Below are 27,180 nucleotides of genomic sequence, written 5' to 3'. Positions count from 1 at the left end.
ATAGAGTTAATGCAGGACGTAATAATCAGAAACTTATATTATTCATTCGAGGAAATGCTATATCAGGAGCTCCTAATATTAAAGGAACTAATCAATTTCCAAACCCTCCAATTATAATAGGTATTACTATAAAGAAAATTATAATAAAAGCATGAGCTGTTACAATAACATTATAAATTTGATCGTATCCAATTAGATCACCAGGGTGTCCTAATTCAGCTCGAATCAAAATTCTTAATGATGTTCCTACTATACCAGATCATGCTCTGAAGATAAAATATTAAGTACCAATATCTTTATGATTAATAGAAAATAACGATTGTTGCGATTAAATGGCTGAAGTTTAGGCAATCGATTGTAAATTTATTTATGAAAATTTTTCTCTTTAATCAATTAGCTTTATAGTCAATAATAACATTAGACTGCAATTCTAAAGGAGTAATAAATTTACTATGGCTTAAAAGATTATTCTTATATTGATAGCTTTGAAGGCTATTAGTTTATTTAACTTAAAGCCTTAAAAAAAGAAATATAAGGAAGAATTTAAAAATAACCCAAAAGTTAGATATAAAAATGTTATTCAACTATTTTCATAATCGTTTAATATAAAAGCATTATAACATAATCGAATATAAAAATATAATGTTATTATTACTATAAAAGTTAATAAAAATAATTGATTATTTATAGTTAAAGATTCAATTACAAATATTTTTGGTAAAAATCCTAAAAATGGGGGTAATCCTCCTAATGAAAGAAGATTAAAAAATAGGAAGAATATAACTCTTTTTTCATGAAAATAAGGAATATAATTGATTAATATAAGAAATTTTAAACATACTAAATATTAACACTATTGATAATGTTAAAATAAAAAATATACTAATCAAATATTACTATTATACATTGCTGCTAATATTCATCCTAAATGATTAATTGAAGAATAAGCTATTAATTTACGTAGAGAAGTTTGATTTAAACCTCCTAATGCACCAATTAAACTTGATAAAATAATTCTGATAATAATTAATGGCTTAAAAATTACATAAGAAATTAATATTAACGGAGCAATTTTTTCTCAAGTTATTAGAATTAATGCATTAATTCATGATAATCCTTCTATTAATTTAGGAAATCAAAAATGGAAAGGAGCAGAACCTCTTTTTAATAGTAAAGAAGAAAGAATAATTATTTCTATTAAATTTGCATTATTTTTACCAGTAATAATTAAAAATAAAATTACTGCAAATAAAAATACAGAAGAAGCTAGTGCTTGAGTCAAAATATATATATAAATATAAATATTAATTTATTATCTCTTATTAGGGGGATAAAATCTAACAAATTAATTTCTAAATCTATTCAGGCTCCTATTCAAGAGTTTGCTGCAATTGCAACTAAAGACCCTATTATTAAAATAGTTAAACATATAATTTTTGATGAATTATTAAAAATTAAAAAGAGAAGGATTAGAACCTTTATAAATGGGGTATGAGCCCAGTAGCTTAATTAGCTTATCTTTTTGTAAATATGTATTTTGGTGTACGATGCACAAAAGTTTTTGATACTTTTAGAAATAGTTTAATTCTATTAAATACAATGAACGTAATATTAATTACATAATCTACCCTATTAAGGTAACCCTTTTATGAGGCAATTCATTCAATGTAATGAGGCTCTTTTTTTATACCCTCCACCAAAAAAGGTATGGAGGGTATATTAAGTTCGTCATTCCGTTTGTAACTCATCGAAATAATCATTTTAAACCCAACAAAGTATATATATTCTTGATCAGCGTAAAATTCTAAGACGATTTAGCCCTGTCCGTCCGTCTGTCCGTCTGTCCGTCTGTTGTAATCACGCTACAGTCTAAACGAATTAAGATAGGAAGCTAAAATTTTGCACAGATCTCTCTTTTATCTGCAGGCAGGTCAAGTTCGAAGATGGGCTATATCGGTCCACGATATCTTATAGGTCCCATGTAACGGTACCCCCCGATATTCGGTATTTTGATAATTTTACCCACATTTTTCAACGGAATTGTCTGAAAATCCACACAAGGAGTTCCTTGTGGGTAATTTATACCTCGGCAGAGAATTATCTATATACGTCTACAATATCGTATAGCCCCCATATAACGGTACCCCCCGATATTCGGTATTTTGATGATTTTAGCCACATTTTCCAATCGTATTGTCTGAAAATCCACACACGGAGTTCCTTGTGAGTACTTTACACGCAGACACATATTTGTCTTTAAAGGTCCACAATATCGTATATCCCCCCATATATCGGCACCTTCCTATATTAGATATTTTAAAGATTTTAAAAGAATTTTTATTGGATTTTATTTTTTTGAAAATTTTCTAATTCGTTCCAAATTGTGGAGGGTATTCAAAGTTCGGCCCGGCCGAACTTACTGCTTTTTTATACCCTCCACCAAAAAAGGTATGAAGGGTATATTAAGTTCATCATTCCGTTTGTAACTCATCGAAATAATCATTTTAGACCCAACAAAGTATATATATTCTTGATCAGCGTAAAATTCTAAGACGATTTAGCCCTGTCCGTCCGTCTGTCCGTCTGTTGTAATCACGCTACAGTCTAAACGAATTAAGATAGGAAGCTAAAATTTTGCACAGAACTCTCTTTTGTCTGCAGGCAGGTCAAGTTCGAAGATGGGCTATATCGGTCCACGATATCGTGTAGCCCCCATGTAACGGTACCCCCCGATATTCGGTATTTTAATGATTTTACCCACATTTTTAAACGGAATTGTCTGAAAATCCACACAAGGAGTTCCTTGTGGGTACTTTATACCTCGGCAGAGAATTATTTATAAAGGTCCACAATATCGTATAGCCCCCATGTAACGGTACCCCCCGATATTCGGTATTTTAATGATTTTACCCACATTTTTCAACGGAATTGTCTGAAAATCCACACAAGGAGTTCCTTGTGGGTACTTTATACCTCGGCAGAGAATTATTTATATAGGTCCACAATATCGTATAGCCCCCATATAACGGTACCCCCCGATATTCGGTATTTGGAAGATTTTACCCACATTTTTGAACGGAATTGTCTGAAAATCCACACAAGGAGTTCCTTGTGGGTACTTTATGCCTCGGCAGAGAATTATCTATATAGGTCCACAATATCGTATAGCCCTCATATAACGGTACCCCCGATATTCGGTATTTTGATGTTTTTAGCCATATTTTTCAACGGAATGGTCGTAAGGGGTTCTTTGTGAGCACTTTATCCACCGACAGAGAATTCTCTATATAGGTTAACGATAATGTATAGCTCCCATATAACGGTACCCCTCGATAGTCGGGATTTTGATGATTTTACCCACATTTTTCAACGAAATTATCTGAAAATCCACACAAAGAGTTCCTTGTGGGCACTTTATACCTCCGCAGAGAATTATCTATATAGGTCCACAATATCGTATAGCCCCCATATAACGGTACCCCCCGATATTCGGTATTTTGATGATTTTACCCACATTTGTCAACGGAATTGTCTGAAAATCCACACAAGGAGTTCCTTGTGGGTAATTTATACCTCGGCAGAGAATTATCTATATAGGTCCACAATATCGTATAGCCCCCATATGACGGTACCCCCGATATTCGGTATTTTGATGATTTTACCCACATTTTTCAACGGAATTGTCTGAAAATCCACACAAGGAGTTCCTTGTGGGTACTTTATACCTCGGCAGAGTATTATCTATATAGATCCACAATATCGTATAGCCCCCATATAACGGTACCCCCGATATTTGGTATTTTGATGATTTTACCCACATTTTTCAACGGAATTGTCTGAAAATCCACAAAAGGAGTCCCTTGTGGGTATTTTACCTCCTCAAAATGAAGTGTCTATATATTTCCACGATATCGTATATCCCCCATATAACTGTAACCTCCGATATTCGGTATTTTGATGATGTTAGCCACGCTTTTCAATGGAATTGTCTTAAAATCAACACAAGTAGTTCCTTGTGAGTACTTCACCCCCTGAGAGAGAATTGTCTATACAGGTCCACGATATCGTATAGCCCTCATATAACGGTACCCCCGATATTCGGTATTTTGATGTTTTTAGCCATATTTTTCAACGGAATGGTCACAAGGGGTTCTTTGTGAGCACTTTATCCACCGACAGAGAATTCTCTATATAGGTTAACGATAACGTATAGCTCCCATATAACGGTACCCCGCGATATTCGGTATTTTGATGATTTTAGCCACATTTTCCAATCGTATTGTCTGAAAATCCACACACGGAGTTCCTTGTGAGTACTTTACACGCAGACACATATTTGTCTTTAAAGGTCCACAATATCGTATATCCCCCCATATATCGGCACCTTCCTATATTAGATATTTTAAAGATTTTAAAAGAATTTTTATTGGATTTTATTTTTTTGAAAATTTTCTAATTCGTTCCAAATTGTGGAGGGTATTCAAAGTTCGGCCCGGCCGAACTTACTGCTTTTTTATACCCTCCACCAAAAAAGGTATGAAGGGTATATTAAGTTCGTCATTCCGTTTGTAACTCATCGAAATAATCATTTTAGACCCAACAAAGTATATATATTCTTGATCAGCGTAAAATTCTAAGACGATTTAGCCCTGTCCGTCCGTCTGTCCGTCTGTTGTAATCACGCTACAGTCTAAACGAATTAAGATAGGAAGCTAAAATTTTGCACAGAACTCTCTTTTGTCTGCAGGCAGGTCAAGTTCGAAGATGGGCTATATCGGTCCACGATATCGTGTAGCCCCCATGTAACGGTACCCCCCGATATTCGGTATTTTAATGATTTTACCCACATTTTTAAACGGAATTGTCTGAAAATCCACACAAGGAGTTCCTTGTGGGTACTTTATACCTCGGCAGAGAATTATTTATAAAGGTCCACAATATCGTATAGCCCCCATGTAACGGTACCCCCCGATATTCGGTATTTTAATGATTTTACCCACATTTTTGTCTGAAAATCCGCACAAGGGGTTCTTTGTGAGCACTTTACCCACCGACAGAGAATTCTCTATATAGGTTAACGATAACGTATAGCTCCCATATAACGGTACCCCGCGATATTCGGTATTTTGATGATTTTAGCCACATTTTCCAATCGTATTGTCTGAAAATCCACACACGGAGTTCCTTGTTAGTACTTTACACGCAGACATAGATTTGTCTTTAAAGGTCCACAATATCGTATATCCCACCATATATCGGCACCTTCCTATATTAGATATTCTAAAGATTTTAAAAGAATTTTTATTGGATTATATTTTTTTGAAAATTTTCTAATTCGTTCCAAATGGTGGATGGTATTCAAAGTTCGGCCCGGCCGAACTTACTGCTTTTTTACTTGTATAATGTATACTATATATTAGACATTAGATAACCATTAATAGATAAATACCTGAATAATCAAGTACTATTATGCTTAATTGAATGGTTGTGATATTTTATTTTGCTTTGGATTAATAATTATATATTAATTAATTAAATATTTATTAATATATAGATTGATACCTAGATTAATATCTACCTATTAATCAATTAAATATATATATATATATATATATATATATATATATATATATATATATATATATATATATATATATATATATATATATATATATATATATATATATAGATGTAGATGTATAACAAATATAGTATATAGACTAAATTTCATTTATAATAATTAATAATTACATTAAAAAATATTTATAATCTTTAAAAAATTTAAAGGAAATCGAGATTTTTATAAAAAAATTAAATATCTAAAAGTTTAATTTTAATTAATTTTATAAAGTATAATTAAATTTTAAGTTTATAAATTATTTGTTATGCTATAATTAATTATTTGTTAAATTAATTACTATAATAAAAAATTAATTTTTTTTATTTTTTTTTTAATTACTAAATTTTATTATATTAAAGGATATAATTGGATTTCTTTTTATGTTAAAAATAACATTTATTTTATATTATTATAAATATTTATAAAATTATATAGGGGTATATTTATTTAAATATTCATAATAAATAAAGTTATATAAATTTATTATTTAATTATATTATGAATATGATTAATTAATTGAATTAAAATTTGCGTGAGTAATTACCAATTTTATATTATCTAATAATATTAATTATTAATAATTCTAATTATACCCTCCACCTTGGAAAGGAGGGTATATTAACTTTGTCATTCCGTTTATGGTAAAAAAAAACATTTATTTTATATTATTATAAATATTTTATAAAATTATATAGGGGTATATTTATTTAAATATTCATAATAAATAAAATTATATAAATTTATTATACCCTCCACCATACTATGGAGGGTATATTAATTTTGTCATTCCGTTTGTAACTCCTCGAAATATTCATGTCAGACCCAACAAAGTATATATATTCTTGATCAGCGTAAAATTCTAAGACGATTTAGCCATGTCCGTCTGTCTGTCTGTGTGTCTGTCCGTCTGTCTGTCTGTCCGTCTGTCTGTCTGTCTGTCTGTTGTAATCACGCTATCTTTCGAACAAATTGAGATAGAAGGCTAAAATTTTGCACACATGTATATGTTCCCAGTAGGCAGGTTAAGTTCGTAAATGGGCCATGTAGGTCCAAGTTATTATATAGCCCCCATATAACGGTACCTCCCGATATTCGGTATTTTGATGATTTTAGCGACATTATTCACCGGAATTATTTCAATTTTGGTATTTGAAGTTCGTAATGGATACTACAGCCTAAGACAGAAAATTATCTGTGCAGGTCCACGTCTTCATATAGCCCCCATATAACGGTACCCCCCGATATTCGGTATTTTGATGATTTTAGCGACATTGCTTACCGGAATCGTTTCAAATTTGGTATTTGAAGTTCGTAATGGATACTTCATCCAAAGTCAAAAAATGAGACATGTAGGTCCACGTCTTCATATAGCCCCCATATAACGGTACCCTCCGATATTCGGTATTTTAATGATTTTAGCGACATTATTTACAGGGATTGTTTCAAATTTCGCATGTAAAGTTCGTAATGGATACTTCAGCCCATGCCAGAAAATTGTCTGTGCAGGTCCACGTCTTTGTATATCCCCCATATAACGGTACCCCCCATGTTCGGTATTTTGACGATTTTAGCTACATTATAAACCGATTTTTCTTCAAGTTTCGCATTCAAATATTGTAATAATTTATGACAAAAGTTGCCTATGCAGGCCCACGTCGTCGTATAAGCATTCGGTATTTTTAAGATTTTAACAGAATTTTTAACGGTTTTTTTTGGAAATTGCCAAATTTGTACCAAATGGTGGAGGGTATTAAAAGTTCGGCCCGGTCGAACTTACAGCTTTTTTAATTGTTATTTAATTATATTATGAATATGATTAAATAATTGAATTAAAATTTGCGTGAGTAATTACCAATTTTATATTATCTAATAATATTAATTGTTAATAATTCTAATTATACCCTCCACCTTGGAAAGGAGGGTATATTAACTTTGTCATTCCGTCTTAGACCCCATAAAGTATATATATTCATAATCAGCATAAAATTCTAAGCCGATTTAACGATGTCCGTTTGTCTGTCTGTCTGTTGAAATCACGATACAACCCACATTATTTGACGTAGGGCGCCAAAATTTAGCAGAGCTATTTGCATTGTGTCTAGGATAGTTGGTATTGAAAATGAGATATATCGGTCTACGTTCTGGTATAGTCCCCATATAACGGTACCTCCCGATATTCGGTATTTTAGTTTTTTTTTGCCACATTTTTTACGGATTTGTCTGGAAATTTTTATTTGTAGGTCATAACTGGTCCCTAAGCGTGTGGCAAAACATTGCATGTATAGGTCCACGTTGTGGTATAGCCCCCATATAACGGTACCTCCCGATATTCGGTATTTTAGTTTTTTTGCAACATTTTTTCACGGATTTGTCTAAAAATTGGTATTTGTGGGTCTTAATGGTTTCCAGCTCCGGTGGCGAAACATTGCATGTGTGGGTCCATGATTTGGTATAGCCCCCATATAACGGTACCTCCCGATATTCGGTAATTTGATGATTTTTGCAACCTTTTTTCACGGATTTGTCTAAAAATTGGTATTTGTGGGTCATAATGGGTCCTAGTTCGTGTAGCGAAACATTGTATTTATAGGTCCACGTTTTGGTATAGCCCCCATATAACCCGATATTCGGTATTTTGATTATTTTATTCGGTATTTTGATTATTTTAGCGACATTATTTAACGGAATCGTTCCAAATTTGGTATGAAATAGAAAATGGGCCATGTAGGTCCAGGTATTCATATAGCCCCATATACCGTACCCCCCGATATTCGGTATTTTGATGATTTTAGCGACATTATTTACCGGGATTGTTAGAAATTTCGCATGTGAAGTTCGTAATGGAAACTTCAGTCCATGCCAGAAAATTGTCTGTGCAGGTCCACGCCTTCGTATAGCCCCCATATAACGGTACCCACATTTTTTAATGGAAGTGTCTGAAATTTCACAAAAGGAGTCCCTTGTGAGTATTTTACCCCTGAAAAAGAAATGTCTATATAGGTCCACGATATCGTACATCCCCCATATAACTGTACCCCCCGATATTCGGTATGTTGATGATGTTAGCTACATTTTTCAATGGTATTGTCTTAAAATAAACACAAGTTTCTCCTTGTGAGTACTTTACCCCTGAGAGAGAATTGTCTATATAAGTCCACGATATCGAATATCCCCCATATAACGGTAGCCCCCGATATTCGGTATTTTGATGATTTTACCCACATTTTTCAACGGAATGGTCCGAAATTGTACACAAGGGGTTCTTTGTGAGCACTTTATCCACCGACAGAAAAATTTCTACATAGGTAAACGATATCGTATATCACCCATATAACGGTACCTCGTTTTTATGATTTTACCCACATTTTTCAACAGAATTATCTGAAAATCCACACAAGGAGTGCCTTGTGAGTACTTTACACCCAGACATTGATTTGTCTTAATAGGTCCACAATATCATATATCCCCGATATATCGGGGGGATAGATATTTTAAAGATATATTAGATATTTTCTTTGAAAATTTTCTAATTCGTTCCAAATGGCGGAGGGTATTCAAAGTTCGGCCCGGCCGAACTAACTACTTTTTTATTTGTTTTTATGTTTTAATTTAAAATTTTAAATTATAAATAATTTTAAAAATTTTAATAAATTAAGTTTAAAGTTTTATTTTAGCTTAAACATTTATTATTAGTTTAATTTATATGTAAATTATGTATGAATTTTTATTTATTTTAATAATAAATAAATTAATTTATATTCGCAGTAATTAGTATTATTAATAAGAGAAATCTGGAAATAGTAATTTTAAAGAGTATTGACTAAATTTGTGCCAGCAGCCGCGGTTACACGAATAATGCAAATAAATTTTTTCAGTAAAAGTTAAATTGTTTAATTTAAAATAAAATATAATTTATTAGGTGAAATTTTTAAATTATAAATTGTTTTTTAAATAATTATTTGAAGCTTAAACTAGGATTAGATACCCTATTATTTAAAATGTAGAAGGAATTACTTAGGTAGTAGTAGTTATGTTCTTGAAACTTAAAAAAATTGGCGGTATTTTAGTCTATTCAGAGGAACCTGTTCTGTAATCGATAATCCACGATGGACCTTACTTAAATTTGTTTAGTTTATATACCGTCGTTATTGGAATATTTTATAAGAATGTTAATTTTCAAAATTTTATAAAAGAAAGTATATCAGATCAGGGTGTAGCTAATATTTAAGTAGAAATGGGTTACAATAAATTTATTTAAACGGATATAAATTTGAAATGTTTATTGAAGGTGGATTTGATAGTAAAATTATAAAGATAAATAATTGATTTTAGCTCTAAAATATGTACACATCGCCCGTCACTCTTATTACTAAGATAAGGTAAGTCGTAACATAGTAGATGTTCTGGAAAGTGTATCTAGAATGCAATTTAAAGCTTATTCAGTAAAGCATTTCATTTACATTGAAAAGATTGTTATGCAAATCAATATAAATTGATTAGATTTTATTTATTAATTTTTATTGTTTTTTATCTATTTTATTAAAAATAATTATAAAGTGATTATGTTTTAGTATTTTATAAAGAAAAAATAAATTTAATTATAGTGAATTAGTAGTGTGAAAGAAAATTGAAATAATTTGAAAAATTATTATTTTAAAAGAAAATTTAATTTATTGTACCGTGTGTATCAGGGTTTATCAAATAAAAATTAAGTATTTAATTTTCTCGATTTTAAAAGAGTTAATATATTATGAAAGTTTATGTGGCAAAATTATTTTTAATAATATATTAGAAATGAAATATTATTCGTTTTTAAAGGTATCTAGTTCTTTAAGAAATAAATTTAATTTAGAATTTTATATTATTTAGTTAGTTAAAATAATTAAATAAATATTTAATTTTAATATTTTATGAGATAATCTGTAAAATAGATTATTAAAAATATTTAAATAATATAATAAATATGGATTTATAAATAGTTATTATTAGCAAAAGTGTTATAATTTATTTTGTTAATTATTAATTGTTAGATTTTAATTTTTTGTTAAAGTATTCATTATAATTTTAAAAATTAAGTAATAATGATTAAAGTAGTATATATTTATGCATAAGTAAGTTTATATGAAAAGTTTTTATAAAGAACTCGGCAAAATTAATGTTCGCCTGTTTAACAAAAACATGTTTTTTGAATTATTTAAAAAGTCTAACCTGCCCACTGAATTATTTCAAATGACCGCAGTATCCTAATTGTGCAAAGGTAGCATTATCATTAGTCTTTTAATTGAAGGCTGGTATGAATGGTTGGGCGAGATATTAACTGTTTCATAAAAATATATAATAGAATTTTATTTTTTAGTCAAAAAGCTAAAATAAATTTAAAAGACGAGAAGACCCTATAAATCTTTATATTTAGGTAATTAAAATTTTGTGGATTTTTTTGTTGTGATTATTGATAATATTTTATTGGGGTGATATTAAAATTTAAAAATCTTTTAATTAATTAAATCATTAACTTATGAATAATTGATCCGTTATTAACGATTAAAAATTTAAGTTACTTTAGGGATAACAGCGTAATTTTTTTGGAGAGTTCATATCGATAAAAAAGATTGCGTCATCGATGTTTGATTAAGTGATGTATTTTGGTGTAGCCGCTAAAATGTTAAGTCTGTTCGACTTTTAAATTCTTACATGATCTGAGTTCAAACCGGTGTAAGCCAGGTTGGTTTCTATCTTTAAAAAATTAAAATATTTCAGTACTCGAATAATGATGTTCCTACTATACCAGATCATGCTCCGAAGATAAAATATAAAGTACCAATATCTTTATGATTAGTAGAAAATAACCATTGTTGCGATTAAATGGCTGAAGTTTAGGCAATAGATTGTAAATTTATTTATGAGAATTTTTCTCTTTAATCAATTAGCTTTATAGTCAATAATGACATTAGACTGCAATTCTAAATGAGTAATAAATAAATAATAAAGGCCTAAAAGATTATTCTTATATTGACAGCTTTAAAAGCTATTAGTTTATTTGACTTAAAGCCTTAAAAAAAGAAATATTAGGAAGAAGTTAAAATAACCCAAAAGTTGAAATATAAGAAAAAGTTAGTAAAAGCTTTTTATTAAAGACTTATAATATGAAAATTCTATTCAACTATTTTCATAATAGTTTAATATAAAGGCACTATAACATAATCGAATATAAACAAGTAAAAAAGCAGTAAGTTCGGCCGGGCCGAACTTTGAATACCCTCCACCATTTGGAACGAATTAGAAAATTTTCAAAAAAAAAAAAAAAAATAATAAAATCCAATAAAAATTCTTTTAAAATCTTTAAAATATCTAATATAGGAAGGTACCGATATATGGATACGCCGATACGATATTGTGGACCTATAAAGACAAATCTATGTCTGCGTGTAAAGTACTCACAAGGAACTCCGTGTGTGGATTTTCAGACAATACGATTGGAAAATGTGGCTAAAATCATCAAAATACCGAATATCGGGAGGTACCGTTATACGGGGGATATACGATATTGTGGACCTATATAGACAATTCTCTCTCAGGGGGTGAAGTACTCACAAGGAACTACTTGTGTTAATTTTAAGACAATTCCATTGAAAAGCGTGGCTAACATCATCAAAATACCGAATATCGGGGGTTACAGTTATATGGGGGATATACGATTTCGTGGACCTATATAGACAATTCTTTTTGGGGAGGTAAAATGCCCACAAGGGACTCCTTTTGTGGAATTTCAGACAATTCCGTTGAAAAATGTGGGTAAAATCATCAAAATACCGAATATCGGGGGTTACAGTTATATGGGGGACTAGCTGAACCCGGTGCGCTTCGCTACCCCTTTTGATTTTATATGCATTCAAAATTTTATTTACGAATATATGTTGCACTAATTTAATGCGTTAAAAAACAAAATCATTACAAAAGCAGTAACATGACATGAATACACGAAGGGTTTGTCCTTTGGATTTATTTATTTCATAGCAAATACCAAGCGTGCAGGAAACTGCATTTTTTTTAAGTAGAGTGGCATTTCTATTGCAGTTAGTGAATTCGAGATAGCAACATACTTCGCCGTAATAAGCGTATTTCAAATAAATTGTTGTGTTGTTTTTTAGTGTTAGCCTAAGGCGTTTTGGGTCAATGGTTCTTATTAAAATCATATCCCAATCTGATCCGATTTAAATATAATTTTAAAAAAATTACTTTTACACCAAACTCCGCCACACCTTTCATATATCATTGAAATTGGTGCGTCAAATATGTGAAATCGGCCGAGAATACATATATGGGAGCTAAATCTTAACTAATTTCCAATTAATTTATCACATTTATTATTATAACCAAATTCCACCACACATTCTGAATTTCATTGGAATCGGTCATATATATCGTGTTTGGTGCATAATATGTATGAAATCGCCCGAAATATATATCTTAGCTATATCCAAACCTCAGCTGATTTCAATATAATTTGCCAATTTTTGCTGGTGCCAGATTTTGTCTCTCTCGCTTTGGGTGCATCAAATATGTGAAATCGGCTGAGTATATATATATATATAATCACATCTGAGCGTATTTGAATATAAATTGTCAAATTTATTTTTGTACCAAATTTAGCCACTCATGCCGAATTTCGTTGGAATCGGAAATACGTATCGTGTTTTGTGCATCAAATATGTGAAATCGGCGGAAAAATATATATATGGGAGCTATATCCAAATCTGAACCGATTTTAATATAATTTGACTAATTTATTTTCTAATCAAAATCCCGTTACATATTCCAAATTTCTTTGGAATCGAACATACATATCGTGTATGGTGCATAAAATACATGAAATCGGTCGAAAATATATATGAGAGCTATATCCAAATCTGAATCGATTTTAATATAATTTGACAAATGTATATTTGTTGTAATTTCCGCTACACATTCCAAATTTCATTGAAATTAGAGATTCATAGCGTGTTTGGTGCATCAAATACATGAAATCGGTCGAAAATATATATGGGAGCTATATCCAAATCTGAACCGATTTCAATTTAATTTGACAAATTCATTTTGGCTCCCAATTCCGTTACTTATTTTAAATTTCATTACAATTGGAAATACATGTCGTGTTTGGTCCACCAAATACATGAAATCGGCCGAAAATGTATATGGGAGCTATATCCAAATCTGAACCGATTTCAATATAATTTGGGAAATCAATTTTTTAGATAAAATCTATCACACGTTTCAAATTTCATTGAAATTGGGGATACATAGCGTGTTTGGTGCTTCAAATGCTTGAAATCGGCCGAAAATATATATGGGAGCTATATCCAAATCTGAACCGATTTCAATATAATTTGGCAAACTTATTTTTGTTCCAAATGCCGTTACGTATTCCAAATTTGGAGACTGTATCTTCAACCAATCAATAGATATGTGCATATAAAATCTAAATTTTTGGGAGGTACCTCCGATTCTGATGCTATATCTCCAGTTCCAAGTGGAAATTCAAAAATGTATACAGCCTATGTTACTTTCAGGCGATGTTGCAGTATATATGGAAATTTTCAGGAAAATCTATTCAGCGGTTTTCGATTCCATAAATTACAAACTAACAAACAAATATACAAACATTTTCCTCTTTTATAGATATAGATATACGATTTCGTGGACCTATATAGACAATTCTTTTTGGGGAGGTAAAATGCCCACAAGGGACTCCTTTTGTGGAATTTCAGACAATTCCATTGAAAAATGTGGCTAAAATCATCAAAATACCGAATATCGGGGGGTACCGTTATATGGGGGCTATACGATATTGTGGACCTATATAAATCATTCTCTGCCGAGGTATAAAGTACCCACAAGGAACTCCTTGTGTGGATTTTCAGACAATTCCATTGAAAAATGTGGCTAACATCATCAAAATACCGAATATCGGGGGTACCGTTATATGGGGGCTATACGCTATTGGGGACCTATATAGATAATTCTCTGCCGAGGTATAAAGTACCCACAAGGAACACCTAGTGTGGATTTTCAGACAATTCCGTTGAAAAATGTGGGTAAAATCATAAAAGTACCGAATATCGGGGGGTACCGTTATATGGGGGATATACGATATCGTGGACCTATATAGATAATTCTCTGCCAAGGTATAAAGCACCCACAAGGAACTCCTTGTGTGGATTTTCAGACAATTCCGTTGAAAAATGTGGGTAAAATCATCAAAATACCGAATATCGGGGGGTACCGTTATATGGGGGATATACGATATTGTGGACCTATATAGATAATTCTCTGCCGAGGTATAAGGTACCCACAAGGAACTCCTTGTGTGGATTTTCAGACAATTCCGTTCAAAAATGTGGGTAAAATCATCAAAATACCGAATATCGGGGGGTACCGTTACATGGGGGCCATACGATATCATGGACTTTTATGGACAATTCTCTGCCGAGGTATAAAGTACCCACAAAGAACTCCTTGTGTGGATTTTCAGACAATTCCATTCAAAAATGTGGGTAAAATCTTCCAAATACCGAATATCGGGGGGTACCGTTATATGGGGGCTATACGATATTGTAGAACTATATAAATAATTCTCTGTTGAGGCATAAAGTACCCACATGGAACTGCTTGTGTGGATTTTCAGACAATTCCGTTGAAAAATGTGGGTAAAATCATCAAAATACCGAATATCGGGGGGTACCGTTACATGGGGGCTATACGATATCGTGGACCTATATAAATAATTCTCTGCCGAGGTATAAAGTACCCACAAGGAACTGCTTGTGTGTGTTTTCAGACAATTCCATTGAAAAATGTGGTTAACATCATCAAAATACCGAATATCGGGGGTACCGTTATATGGGGGCTATACGATATTGTGGACCTATATAAATCATTCTCTGCCGAGGTATAAAGTACCCACAAGGAACTCCTTGTGTGGATTTTCAGACAATTCCGTTGAAAAATGTGGGTAAAATCATCAACATACCGACTATAGGGGGGTACCGTTATATGCGGGCTATACGATATTGTGGACCTGTATAGATAATTCTCTGCCGAGGTATAAAGTACCCACAAGGAACTCCTTGTGTGGATTTTCAGACAATTCCGTTCAAAAATGTGGGTAAAATCTTCAAAATACCGAATATCGGGGGGTACTGTTATATGGGGGCTATACGATATTGTGGAACTATATAAATAATTCTCTGCCGAGGCATAAAGTACCCACAAGGAACTGCTTGTGTGGATTTTCAGACAATTCCGTTGAAAAATGTGGGTAAAATCATCAAAATACCGAATATCGGGGGGTACCGTTACATGGGGGCTATACGATATCGTGGACCTATATGGACAATTCTCTGTCGAGGTATAAAGTACCCACAAGGAACTCCTTGTGTGGATTTTCAGACAATTCCGTTGAAAAATGTGTGTAAAATCATCAAAATACCGAATATCGGGGGGTACCGTTATATGGGGGCTATACGATATCGTGGACCTATATGGACAATTCTCTGCCGAGGTATAAAGTACCCACAAGGAACTCCTTGTGTGGATTTTCAGACAATTCCGTTCAAAAATGTGGGTAAAATCATCAAAATACCGAATATCGGGGGGTACCGTTATATGGGGGCTATACGATATTGTGGACCTATATAAATAATTCTCTGCCGAGGTATAAAGTACCCACAAGGAACTCCTTGTGTGGATTTTCAGACAATTCCATTGAAAAATGTGGTTAACATCATCAAAATACCGAATATCGGGGGTACCGTTATATGGGGGCTATACGATATCGTGGACCTGTATAGATAATTCTCTGCCGAGGTATAAAGTACCCACAAGGAACTCCTTGTGTGGATTTTCAGACAATTCCGTTCAAAAATGTGGGTAAAATCTTCAAAATACCGAATATCGGGGGGTACCGTTATATGGGGGCTATACGATATTGTGAAACTATATAAATAATTCTCTGCCGAGGCATAAAGTACCCACAAGGAACTGCTTGTGTGGATTTTCAGACAATTCCGTTGAAAAATGTGGGTAAAATCATCAAAATACCGAATATCGGGGGGTACCGTTATATGGGGGCTATACGATATTGTGGACCTATATAGATAATTCTCTGCCGAGGTATAAAGTACCCACAAGGAACTCCTTGTGTGGATTTTCAGACAATTCCGTTGAAAAATGTGGGTAAAATCATCAAAATACCGAATATCGGGGGGTACCGTTACATGGGGGCTATACGATATCGTGGACCTATATGGACAATTCTCTGCCTAGGTATAAAGTACCCACAAGGAACTCCTTGTGTGGATTTTCAGACAATTCCGTTGAAAAATGTGGGTAAAATCATCAAAATAGCGAATATCGGGGGGTACCATTACATGGGGGCTATACGATATCATGGACTTATATGGACAATTCTCTGCCGAGGAATAAGGTACCCACAAGAAACTCCTTGTGTGGATTTTCAGACAATTCCGTTTAAAAAATGTGGGTAAAATCATCAAAATACCGAATATCGGGGGGTACCGTTATATAGGGGCTATACGATATTGTGGACCTATATAGATAATTCTCTGCCGAGGTATAAAGTAACCACAAGGAACTCCTTGTGTGGATTTTCAGACAATTCCGTTGAAAAATGTGGGTAAAATCATCAAAATAGCGAATATCGGGGGGTACCGTTACATGGGGGCTATACGATATCGTGGACCTATATGAACAATTCTCTGCCGAGGTATAAAGTACCCACAAGGAACTCCTTGTGTGGATTTTCAGACAATTCCGTTGAAAAATGTGTGTAAAATCATCAAATTACCGAATATCGGGGGGTACCGTCATATGGGGGCTATACGATATCGTGGACCGATATAGCCCATCTTCGAACTTGACCTGCCTGCAGACAAAAGAGAGATCTGTGCAAAATTTTAGCTTCCTATCCCAATTCGTTTAGACTGTAGCGTGATTACAACAGACGGACGGATTTTCAGACAATTCCGTTGAAAAATGTGGGTAAAATCATCAAAATACCGAATATCGGGGGGTACCGTTACATGGTAGCTATACGATATCGTGGACCTATATGAACAATTCTCTGCCGAGGTATAAAGTACCCACAAGGAACTCCTTGTGTGGATTTTCAGACAATTCCGTTGAAAAATGTGGGTAAAATCATCAAAATACCGAATATCGGGGGGTACCGTTATATGGGGGCTATACGATATTGTGGACCTATATAGATAATTCTCTGCCGAGGTATAAAGTACCCACAAGGAACTCCTTGTGTGGATTTTCAGACAATTCCGTTGAAAAATGTGGGTAAAATCATCAAAATACCGAATATCGGGGGGTACCGTTACATGGGGGCTATACGATATCGTGGACCTATATGGACAATTCTCTGCCTAGGTATAAAGTACCCACAAGGAACTCCTTGTGTGGATTTTCAGACAATTCCGTTGAAAAATGTGGGTAAAATCATCAAAATACCGAATATCGGGGGGTACCGTTATATGGGGGCTATACGATATTGTGGACCTATATAGATAATTTTCTGCCGAGGTATAAAGTACCCACAAGGAACTGCTTGTGTGGATTTTCAGACAATTCCGTTGAAAAATGTGGGTAAAATCATCAAAATAGCGAATATCGGGGGGTACCGTTACATGGGGGCTATACGATATCATGGACTTATATGGACAATTCTCTGCCGAGGAATAAGGTACCCACAAGGAACTCCTTGTGGGGATTTTCAGACAATTCCGTTTAAAAAATGTGGGTAAAATCATCAAAATACCGAATATCGGGGGGTACCGTTATATAGGGGCTATACGATATTGTGGACCTATATAGATAATTCTCTGCCGAGGTATAAAGTAACCACAAGGAACTCCTTGTGTGGATTTTCAGACAATTCCGTTGAAAAATGTGGGTAAAATCATCAAAATAGCGAATATCGGGGGGTACCGTTACATGGGGGCTATACGATATCGTGGACCTATATGAACAATTCTCTGCCGAGGTATAAAGTACCCACAAGGAACTCCTTGTGTGGATTTTCAGACAATTCCGTTGAAAAATGTGGGTAAAATCATCAAATTACCGAATATCGGGGGGTACCGTCATATGGGCTATACGATATCGTGGACCGATATAGCCCATCTTCGAACTTGACCTGCCTGCAGACAAAAGAGAGATCTGTGCAAAATTTTAGCTTCCTATCCCAATTTGTTTAGACTGCAGCGTGATTACAACAGACGGACGGATTTTCAGACAATTCCGTTGAAAAATGTGGGTAAAATCATCAAAATACCGAATATCGGGGGGTACCGTTACATGGGGGCGATACGATATCGTGGACCTATATGGACAATTCTCTGCCGAGGTATAAAGTACCCACAAGGAACTCCTTGTGTGGATTTTCAGACAATTCCGGTCAAAAATGTGGGTAAAATCATCAAAATACCGAATATCGGGGGGTACCGTTATATGGGGGCTATACGATATCGTGGACCTATATGGACAATTCTCTGGCGAGGTATAAAGTATCCACAAGGAACTCCTTGTGTGGATTTTTAGACAATTCCGTTCAAAAATGTGGGTAAAATCATCAAAATACCGAATATCGGGGGGTACCGTTATATGGGGGCCATACGATATCATGGACTTTTATGGACAATTCTCTGCCGAGGTATAAAGTACCCACAAGGAACTCCTTGTGTGGATTTTCAGACAATTCCGTTGAAAAATGTGGGTAAAATCATCAAAATAGCGAATATCGGGGGGTACCGTTACATGGGGGCGATACGATGTCGTGGACCTATATGGACAATTCTCTGCCGAGGTATAAAGTACCCACAAGGAACTCCTTGTGTGGATTTTCAGACAATTCCGTTTAAAAAATGTGGGTAAAATCATCAAAATACCGAATATCGGGGGGTACCGTTATATGGGGGCTATACGATATTGTGGACCTATATAGATAATTCTCTGCCGAGGTATAAAGTACCCACAAGGAACTCCTTGTGTGGATTTTCAGACAATTCCGTTGAAAATGTGGGTAAAATCATCAAAATAGCGAATATCGGGGGGTACCGTTACATGGGGGCTATACGATATCGTGGACCTATATGGACAATTCTCTGCCTAGGTATAAAGTACCCACAAGGAACTCCTTGTGTGGATTTTCAGACAATTCCGTTGAAAAATGTGGGTAAAATCATCAAAATACCGAATATCGGGGGGTACCGTTATATGGGGGCTATACGATATTGTGGACCTATATAGATAATTTTCTGCCGAGGTATAAAGTACCCACAAGGAACTGCTTGTGTGGATTTTCAGACAATTCCGTTGGAAAATGTGGGTAAAATCATCAAAATAGCGAATATCGGGGGGTACCGTTACATGGGGGCTATACGATATCATGGACTTATATGGACAATTCTCTGCCGAGGAATAAGGTACCCACAAGGAACTCCTTGTGTGGATTTTCAGACAATTCCGTTTAAAAAATGTGGGTAAAATCATCAAAATACCGAATATCGGGGGTACCGTTATATAGGGGCTATACGATATTGTGGACCTATATAGATAATTCTCTGCCGAGGTATAAAGTAACCACAAGGAACTCCTTGTGTGGATTTTCAGACAATTCCGTTGAAAAATGTGGGTAAAATCATCAAAATAGCGAATATCGGGGGGTACCGTTACATGGGGGCTATACGATATCGTGGACCTATATGAACAATTCTCTGCCGAGGTATAAAGTACCCACAAGGAACTCCTTGTGTGGATTTTCAGACAATTCCGTTGAAAAATGTGGGTAAAATCATCAAATTACCGAATATCGGGGGGTACCGTCATATGGGGGCTATACGATATCGTGGACCGATATAGCCCATCTTCGAACTTGACCTGCCTGCAGACAAAAGAGAGATCTGTGCAAAATTTTAGCTTCCTATCCCAATTCGTTTAGACTGTAGCGTGATTATAACAGACGGACGGATTTTCAGACAATTCCGTTGAAAAATGTGGGTAAAATCATCAAAATACCGAATATCGGGGGGTACCGTTACATGGGGGCGATACGATATCGTGGACCTATATGGACAATTCTCTGCCGAGGTATAAAGTACCCACAAGGAACTCCTTGTGTGGATTTTCAGGCAATTCCGTTCAAAAATGTGGGTAAAATCATCAAAATACCGAATATCGGGGGGTACCGTTATATGGGGGCTATACGATATCGTGGACCTATATGGACAATTCTCTGGCGAGGTATAAAGTACCCACAAGGAACTCCTTGTGTGGATTTTCAGACAATTCCGTTCAAAAATGTGGGTAAAATCATCAAAATACCGAATATCGGGGGGTACCGTTATATGGGGGCTATACGATATTGTGGACCTATATAAATAATTCTCTGCCGAGGTATAAAGTACCCACAAGGAACTCCTTGTGTGGATTTTCAGACAATTCCATTGAAAAATGTGGTTAACATCATCAAAATACCGAATATCGGGGGTACCGTTATATGGGGGCTATACGATATTGTGGACCTATATGAATAATTCTCTGCCGAGGTATAAAGTACCCACAAGGAACTCCTTGTGTGGATTTTCAGACAATTCCGTTCAAAAATGGGGGTAAAATCATCAAAATACCGAATATCGGCGGGTACCGTTATATGGGGGCTATACGATATTGTGGACCTATATAAATAATTCTCTGCCGAGGTATAAAGTACCCACAAGGAACTCCTTGTGTGGATTTTCAGACAATTCCGTTCAAAAATGTGGGTAAAATCATCAAAATACCGAATATCGGGGGGTACCGTTATATGGGGGCTATACGATATTGTGGACCTATATAGATAATTCTCTGCCGAGGTATAAAGTACCCACAAGGAACTCCTTGTGTGGATTTTCAGACAATTCCGTTGAAAAATGTGGGTAAAATCATCAAAATACCGAATATCGGGGGGTACCGTTACATGGGGGCTATACGATATCGTGGACCTATATGGACAATTCTCTGCCGTGGATCGATATAGCCCATCTTCGAACTTGACCTGCCTGCAGACAAAAGAGAGATCTGTGCAAAATTTTAGCTTCCTATCCTAATTCGTTTAGACTGTAGCGTGATTACAACAGACGGACGGATTTTCAGACAATTCCGTTGAAAAATGTGGGTAAAATAATCAAAATACCGAATATCGGGGGGTACCGTTACATGGGGGCGATACGACATCGTGGACCTATATGGACAATTCTCTGCCGAGGTATAAAGTACCCACAAAGAACTCCTTGTGTGGATTTTCAGACAATGCCGTTCAAAAATGTGGGTAAAATCATCAAAATACCGAATATCGGGGGGTACCGTTATATGGGGGCTATACAATATTGTGGACCTATATAGATAATTCTCTGCCGAGGTATAAAGTACCCACAAGGTACTCCTTGTGTGGATTTTCAGACAATTCCGATGAAAAATGTGGGTAAAATCATCAAAATACATGGGGGCTATACGATATCGTGGACCTATATAATGTAATTTCTATTTACATTTTATACAGCTTAATACAAGTTTAGCTTGGCCAAGAATTTAGGACATAAGAACTCCTTGTGTGGATTTTCAGACAATTCCATTGAAAAATGTGGTTAACATCATCAAAATACCGAATATCGGGGGTACCGTTATATGGGGGCTATACGATATTGTGGACCTATATGAATAATTCTCTGCCGAGGTATAAAGTACCCACAAGGAACTCCTTGTGTGGATTTTCAGTCAATTCCGTTCAAAAATGGGGGTAAAATCATCAAAATACCGAATATCGGCGGGTACCGTTATATGGGGGCTATACGATATTGTGGACCTATATAAATAATTCTCTGCCGAGGTATAAAGTACCCACAAGGAACTCCTTGTGTGGATTTTCAGACAATTCCGTTCAAAAATGTGGGTAAAATCATCAAAATACCGAATATCGGGGGGTACCGTTATATGGGGGCTATACGATATTGTGGACCTATATAGATAATTCTCTGCCGAGGTATAAAGTACCCACAAGGAACTCCTTGTGTGGATTTTCAGACAATTCCGTTGAAAAATGTGGGTAAAATCATCAAAATAGCGAATATCGGGGGGTACCGTTACATGGGGGCTATACGATATCGTGGACCTATATGGACAATTCTCTGCCGTGGACCGATATAGCCCATCTTCGAACTTGACCTGCCTGCAGACAAAAGAGAGATCTGTGCAAAATTTTAGCTTCCTATCCTAATTCGTTTAGACTGTAGCGTGATTACAACAGACGGACGGATTTTCAGACAATTCCGTTGAAAAATGTGGGTAAAATCATCAAAATACCGAATATCGGGGGGTACCGTTACATGGGGGCGATACGACATCGTGGACCTATATGGACAATTCTCTGCCGAGGTATAAAGTACCCACAAAGAACTCCTTGTGTGGATTTTCAGACAATTCCGTTCAAAAATGTGGGTAAAATCATCAAAATACCGAATATCGGGGGGTACCGTTATATGGGGGCTATACAATATTGTGGACCTATATAGATAATTCTCTGCCGAGGTATAAAGTACCCACAAGGAACTCCTTGTGTGGATTTTCAGACAATTCCGTTGAAAAATGTGGGTAAAATCATCAAAATACCGAATATCGGGGGGTACCGTTACATGGGGGCTATACGATATCGTGGACCTATATGGACAGTTCTCTGCCGAGGTATAAAGTACCCACAAGGAACTCCTTGTGTGGATTTTCAGACAATTCCGTTGAAAAATGTGGATAAAATCAGCAAAATACCGAATACCGGGGGGTACCGTTATATGGGGGCTATACGATATTGTGAACCTATATGAATAATTCTCTGCCGAGGTATAAAGTACCCAAAAGGAATTCCTTGTGTGGATTTTCAGACAATTCCGTTGAAAAATGTGGGTAAAATCATCAAAATACCGAATATCGGGGGTACCGTTACATGGGGGCTATACGATATCATGGACTTATGTAGACAATTCTATGCCGAGGTATAAAGTACCCATAAGGAACTCCTTGTGTGGATTTTCAGACAATTCCGTTGAAATATGTGGGTAAAATCATCAAAATACCGAATATCGGGGGGTACCGTTACATGGGGGCTATACGATATCGTGGACCTATATGAACAATTCTCTGCCGAGGTATAAAGTACCCACAAGGAACTCCTTGTGGGGATTTTCAGACAATTCCGTTGAAAAATGTGGGTAAAATCATCAAAATACCGAATATCGGGGGGTACCGTTATATGGGGGCTATACGATATCGTGGACCTATATGGAGAATTCTCTGCCGAGGTATAAAGTACCCACAAGGAACTTCTTGTGTGGATTTTCAGACAATTCCGTTCAAAAATGTGGGTAAAAACATCAAAATACCGAATATCGGGGGGTACCGTTATATGGGGGCTATACGATATTGTCGACCTATATAAATAATTCTCTGCCGAGGTATAAAGTACCCACAAGGAACTCCTTGTGTGGATTTTCAGACAATTCCATTGAAAAATGTGGTTAACATCATCAAAATACCGAATATGGGGGTACCGTTATATGGGGGCTATACGATATTGTGGACCTATATAAATCATTCTCTGCCGAGGTATAAAGTACCCACAAGGAACTCCTTGTGTGGATTTTCAGACAATTCCGTTCAAAAATGTGGGTAAAAACATCAAAATACCGAATATCGGGGGGTACCGTTATATGGGGGATATACGATATTGTGGACCTATATAAATAATTCTCTGCCGAGGTATAAAGTACCCACAAGGAACTCCTTGTGTGGATTTTCAGACAATTCCATTGAAAAATGTGGTTAACATCATCAAAATACCGAATATGGGGGTACCGTTATATGGGGGCTATACGATATTGTGGACCTATATAAATCATTCTCTGCCGAGGTATAAAGTACCCACAAGGAACTTCTTGTGTGGATTTTCAGACATTTCCGTTGAAAAATGTGGGTAAAATCATCAAAATACCGAATATCGGGGGGTACCGTTATATGGGGGCTATACGATATTGTGGACCTATATAGATAATTCTCTGCCGAGGTATAAAGTACCCACAAGGAACTCCTTGTGTGGATTTTCAGACAATTCCTTTGAAAAATGTGGGTAAAATCATCAAAATACCGAATATCGGGTGGTACCGTTATATGGGGGCTATACGATATCGTGGACCTATATGAACAATTCTCTGCCGAGGTATAAAGTACCCACAAGGAACTCCTTGTGTGGATTTTCAGACAATTCCGTTGAAAAATGTGGGTAAAATCATCAAAATACCGGGTTCCGTTATATGGGGGCTATACGATATCGTAGACCGATATAGCCCATCTTGGAACTTGACCTGCCTGCAGACAAAAGAGAGATCTGTGCAAAATTTTAGCTTCCTATCTTAATTCGTTTAGTAGCGTGATTACAACAGACGGACAGACGGACGGACAGTGCTAACTCGTCTTAGAATTTTACGCTGATCAAGAATATATATACTTTGTTGGGTCTAAAATGATTATGATTATGATTATTTATACCTTTTTTGGTGGAGGTTATAAAAAATAATTGATTATTTATAATTAAAGATTGAATTACAAATATTTTTGGTAAAAATCCTCCTAATGAAAGAAGATTAAAAATAGGAAAATTTTAATTCTTTTTTCATGAAAAAATAAAGAAAATAATTGATTAATATAAGAAATTTTAAACATATTAAATATTAATGCTATTGAAAATGTTAAAAATGTATAAAATAAAAAATATACTAATCAAATATTACTATTATATATTGCTGCTAATATTCATCCTAAATGATTAATTGAAGAATAAGCTATTAATTTATGTAAAGAAGTTTGATTTAAACCTCCTAATGCACCAATTAAACTTGATAAAAATAATTCTGTTAATAATTAATGGCTTAAAAATTACATAAGAAATTAATATTAACGGAGCAATTTTTTGTCAAGTTATTAGAATTAATGCATTAATTCATGATAATCCTTCTATTACATTAGGAAATCAAAAATGGAAAGGAGCAGAACCTCTTTTTAATAGTAAAGAAGAAAGAATAATTATTTGTATTAAATTTGCATTATTTTTACCAGTATTAAGTAAAAATAAAATTACTGCAAATAAAAAAAAATTACTGCAAATAAAAATAAAATTACTGCAACTAAAAATACAGAAGAAGCTAGTGCTTGAGTCAAAAAGTACTTTAAAGATGCTTCTGCAGATATTAATTTATTATCTCTTATTAGGGGATAAAAGCTAACAAATTAATTTCTAAACCTATTCAGGCTCCTATTCAACAGTTTGCTCAAATTGCAATTAAAGATCCTATTATTAAAATAGTTAAAAATATAATTTTTGATGAATTATTAAAAATTAAAAAGAAAAGGATTAGGACCTTTATAAATGGGGTATGAGCCCAGTAGCTTAATTAGCTTATCTTTTTGTAAATATATATTTTGGTGTACGATGCACAAAAGTTTTTGATACTTTTAGAAATAGTTTGATTCTATTAAATATAATGAATGTAATATTAATTACATAATTTACCCTATCAATGTTACCCTTTTATCAGGCAATTCATTCAATGCAATGAGGCTCTTTTTTTCTATATTTATACATAATTTTTGAGAAAAATTTATAATTTTTTTTATTAATTATTTAATTTATATAATTAAAAATATTAATTTTGAGATTTTAAATATTAATATACACGGGTAAGTATTATTTTTTTTTAAATTAAAAAAAAAAAATTAATTTAGATAATAATTTATGCATATACAGTGGTGGCCACAAATTTAAGACATGCCATTTCATTTACATATATAAGATAATTTTTAATCTTATTAAAAAAATAGGTCCATGTTTTTTTTTAAGGTCCTTGTAATGTAATGAAATAAATTTTACAATGGGTTGTTACCTCCATTTCGTTAGAAATTTTTATTTACATTTTATACAGCTTAATACAAGTTTAGCTTGGCCAAGAATTTAGGACATAGGCAAAATAAAAGAATAATAAATTAAATTAAAAACTCAAGTAAGTAAAGAAACTTTAGTATTTAGTTGGGAAGCCTTTATTTTGGATCACAGCTGCGCATCTCCTTGGTAAACTTTCAACTAATGCCATACAAGGTTCCTTTGGAATCTCATACCAAGCCTTTTGCATTTCTTCCCATAAATCATTCAATTTTTTTGGTTTTACTGCACGTACATGTCTCTCAACATCATTCCACAAGTTCTCAATTGAATTGAGGTCTGGAGATTGAGCTGGCCACTTTAGAACATTGATATTGTTGTCACCTAAGCAACTCTTCACTAGGCGTAAAGTGTGCTTAAGGTCATTATCGTGCATAAATCTCCATATTAGAGGCATGTTTTCTTCAGCGAATGGCATCATTATGCTTGTCAATATGTTTTTGTAAATGTACTGATCCAT

General features: G+C 34.3%; 1 pseudogene; it reads right to left on the bottom strand.

Moving 5' to 3' along the window:
• Positions 1 to 580: 580 nt before the first annotated feature.
• On the bottom strand, positions 581 to 27,180 carry LOC131803227 (NADH-quinone oxidoreductase subunit N-like; annotated as a pseudogene).

Source organism: Musca domestica, unplaced genomic scaffold, assembly GCF_030504385.1.
Source record: "Musca domestica strain aabys unplaced genomic scaffold, Musca_domestica.polishedcontigs.V.1.1 28, whole genome shotgun sequence".
NCBI classification, from domain to species: domain Eukaryota; kingdom Metazoa; phylum Arthropoda; class Insecta; order Diptera; family Muscidae; genus Musca; species Musca domestica.
The sequence above is the reverse complement of the archived record's forward strand: the minus strand, read 5'-3'. Positions and strand labels throughout refer to the sequence as shown.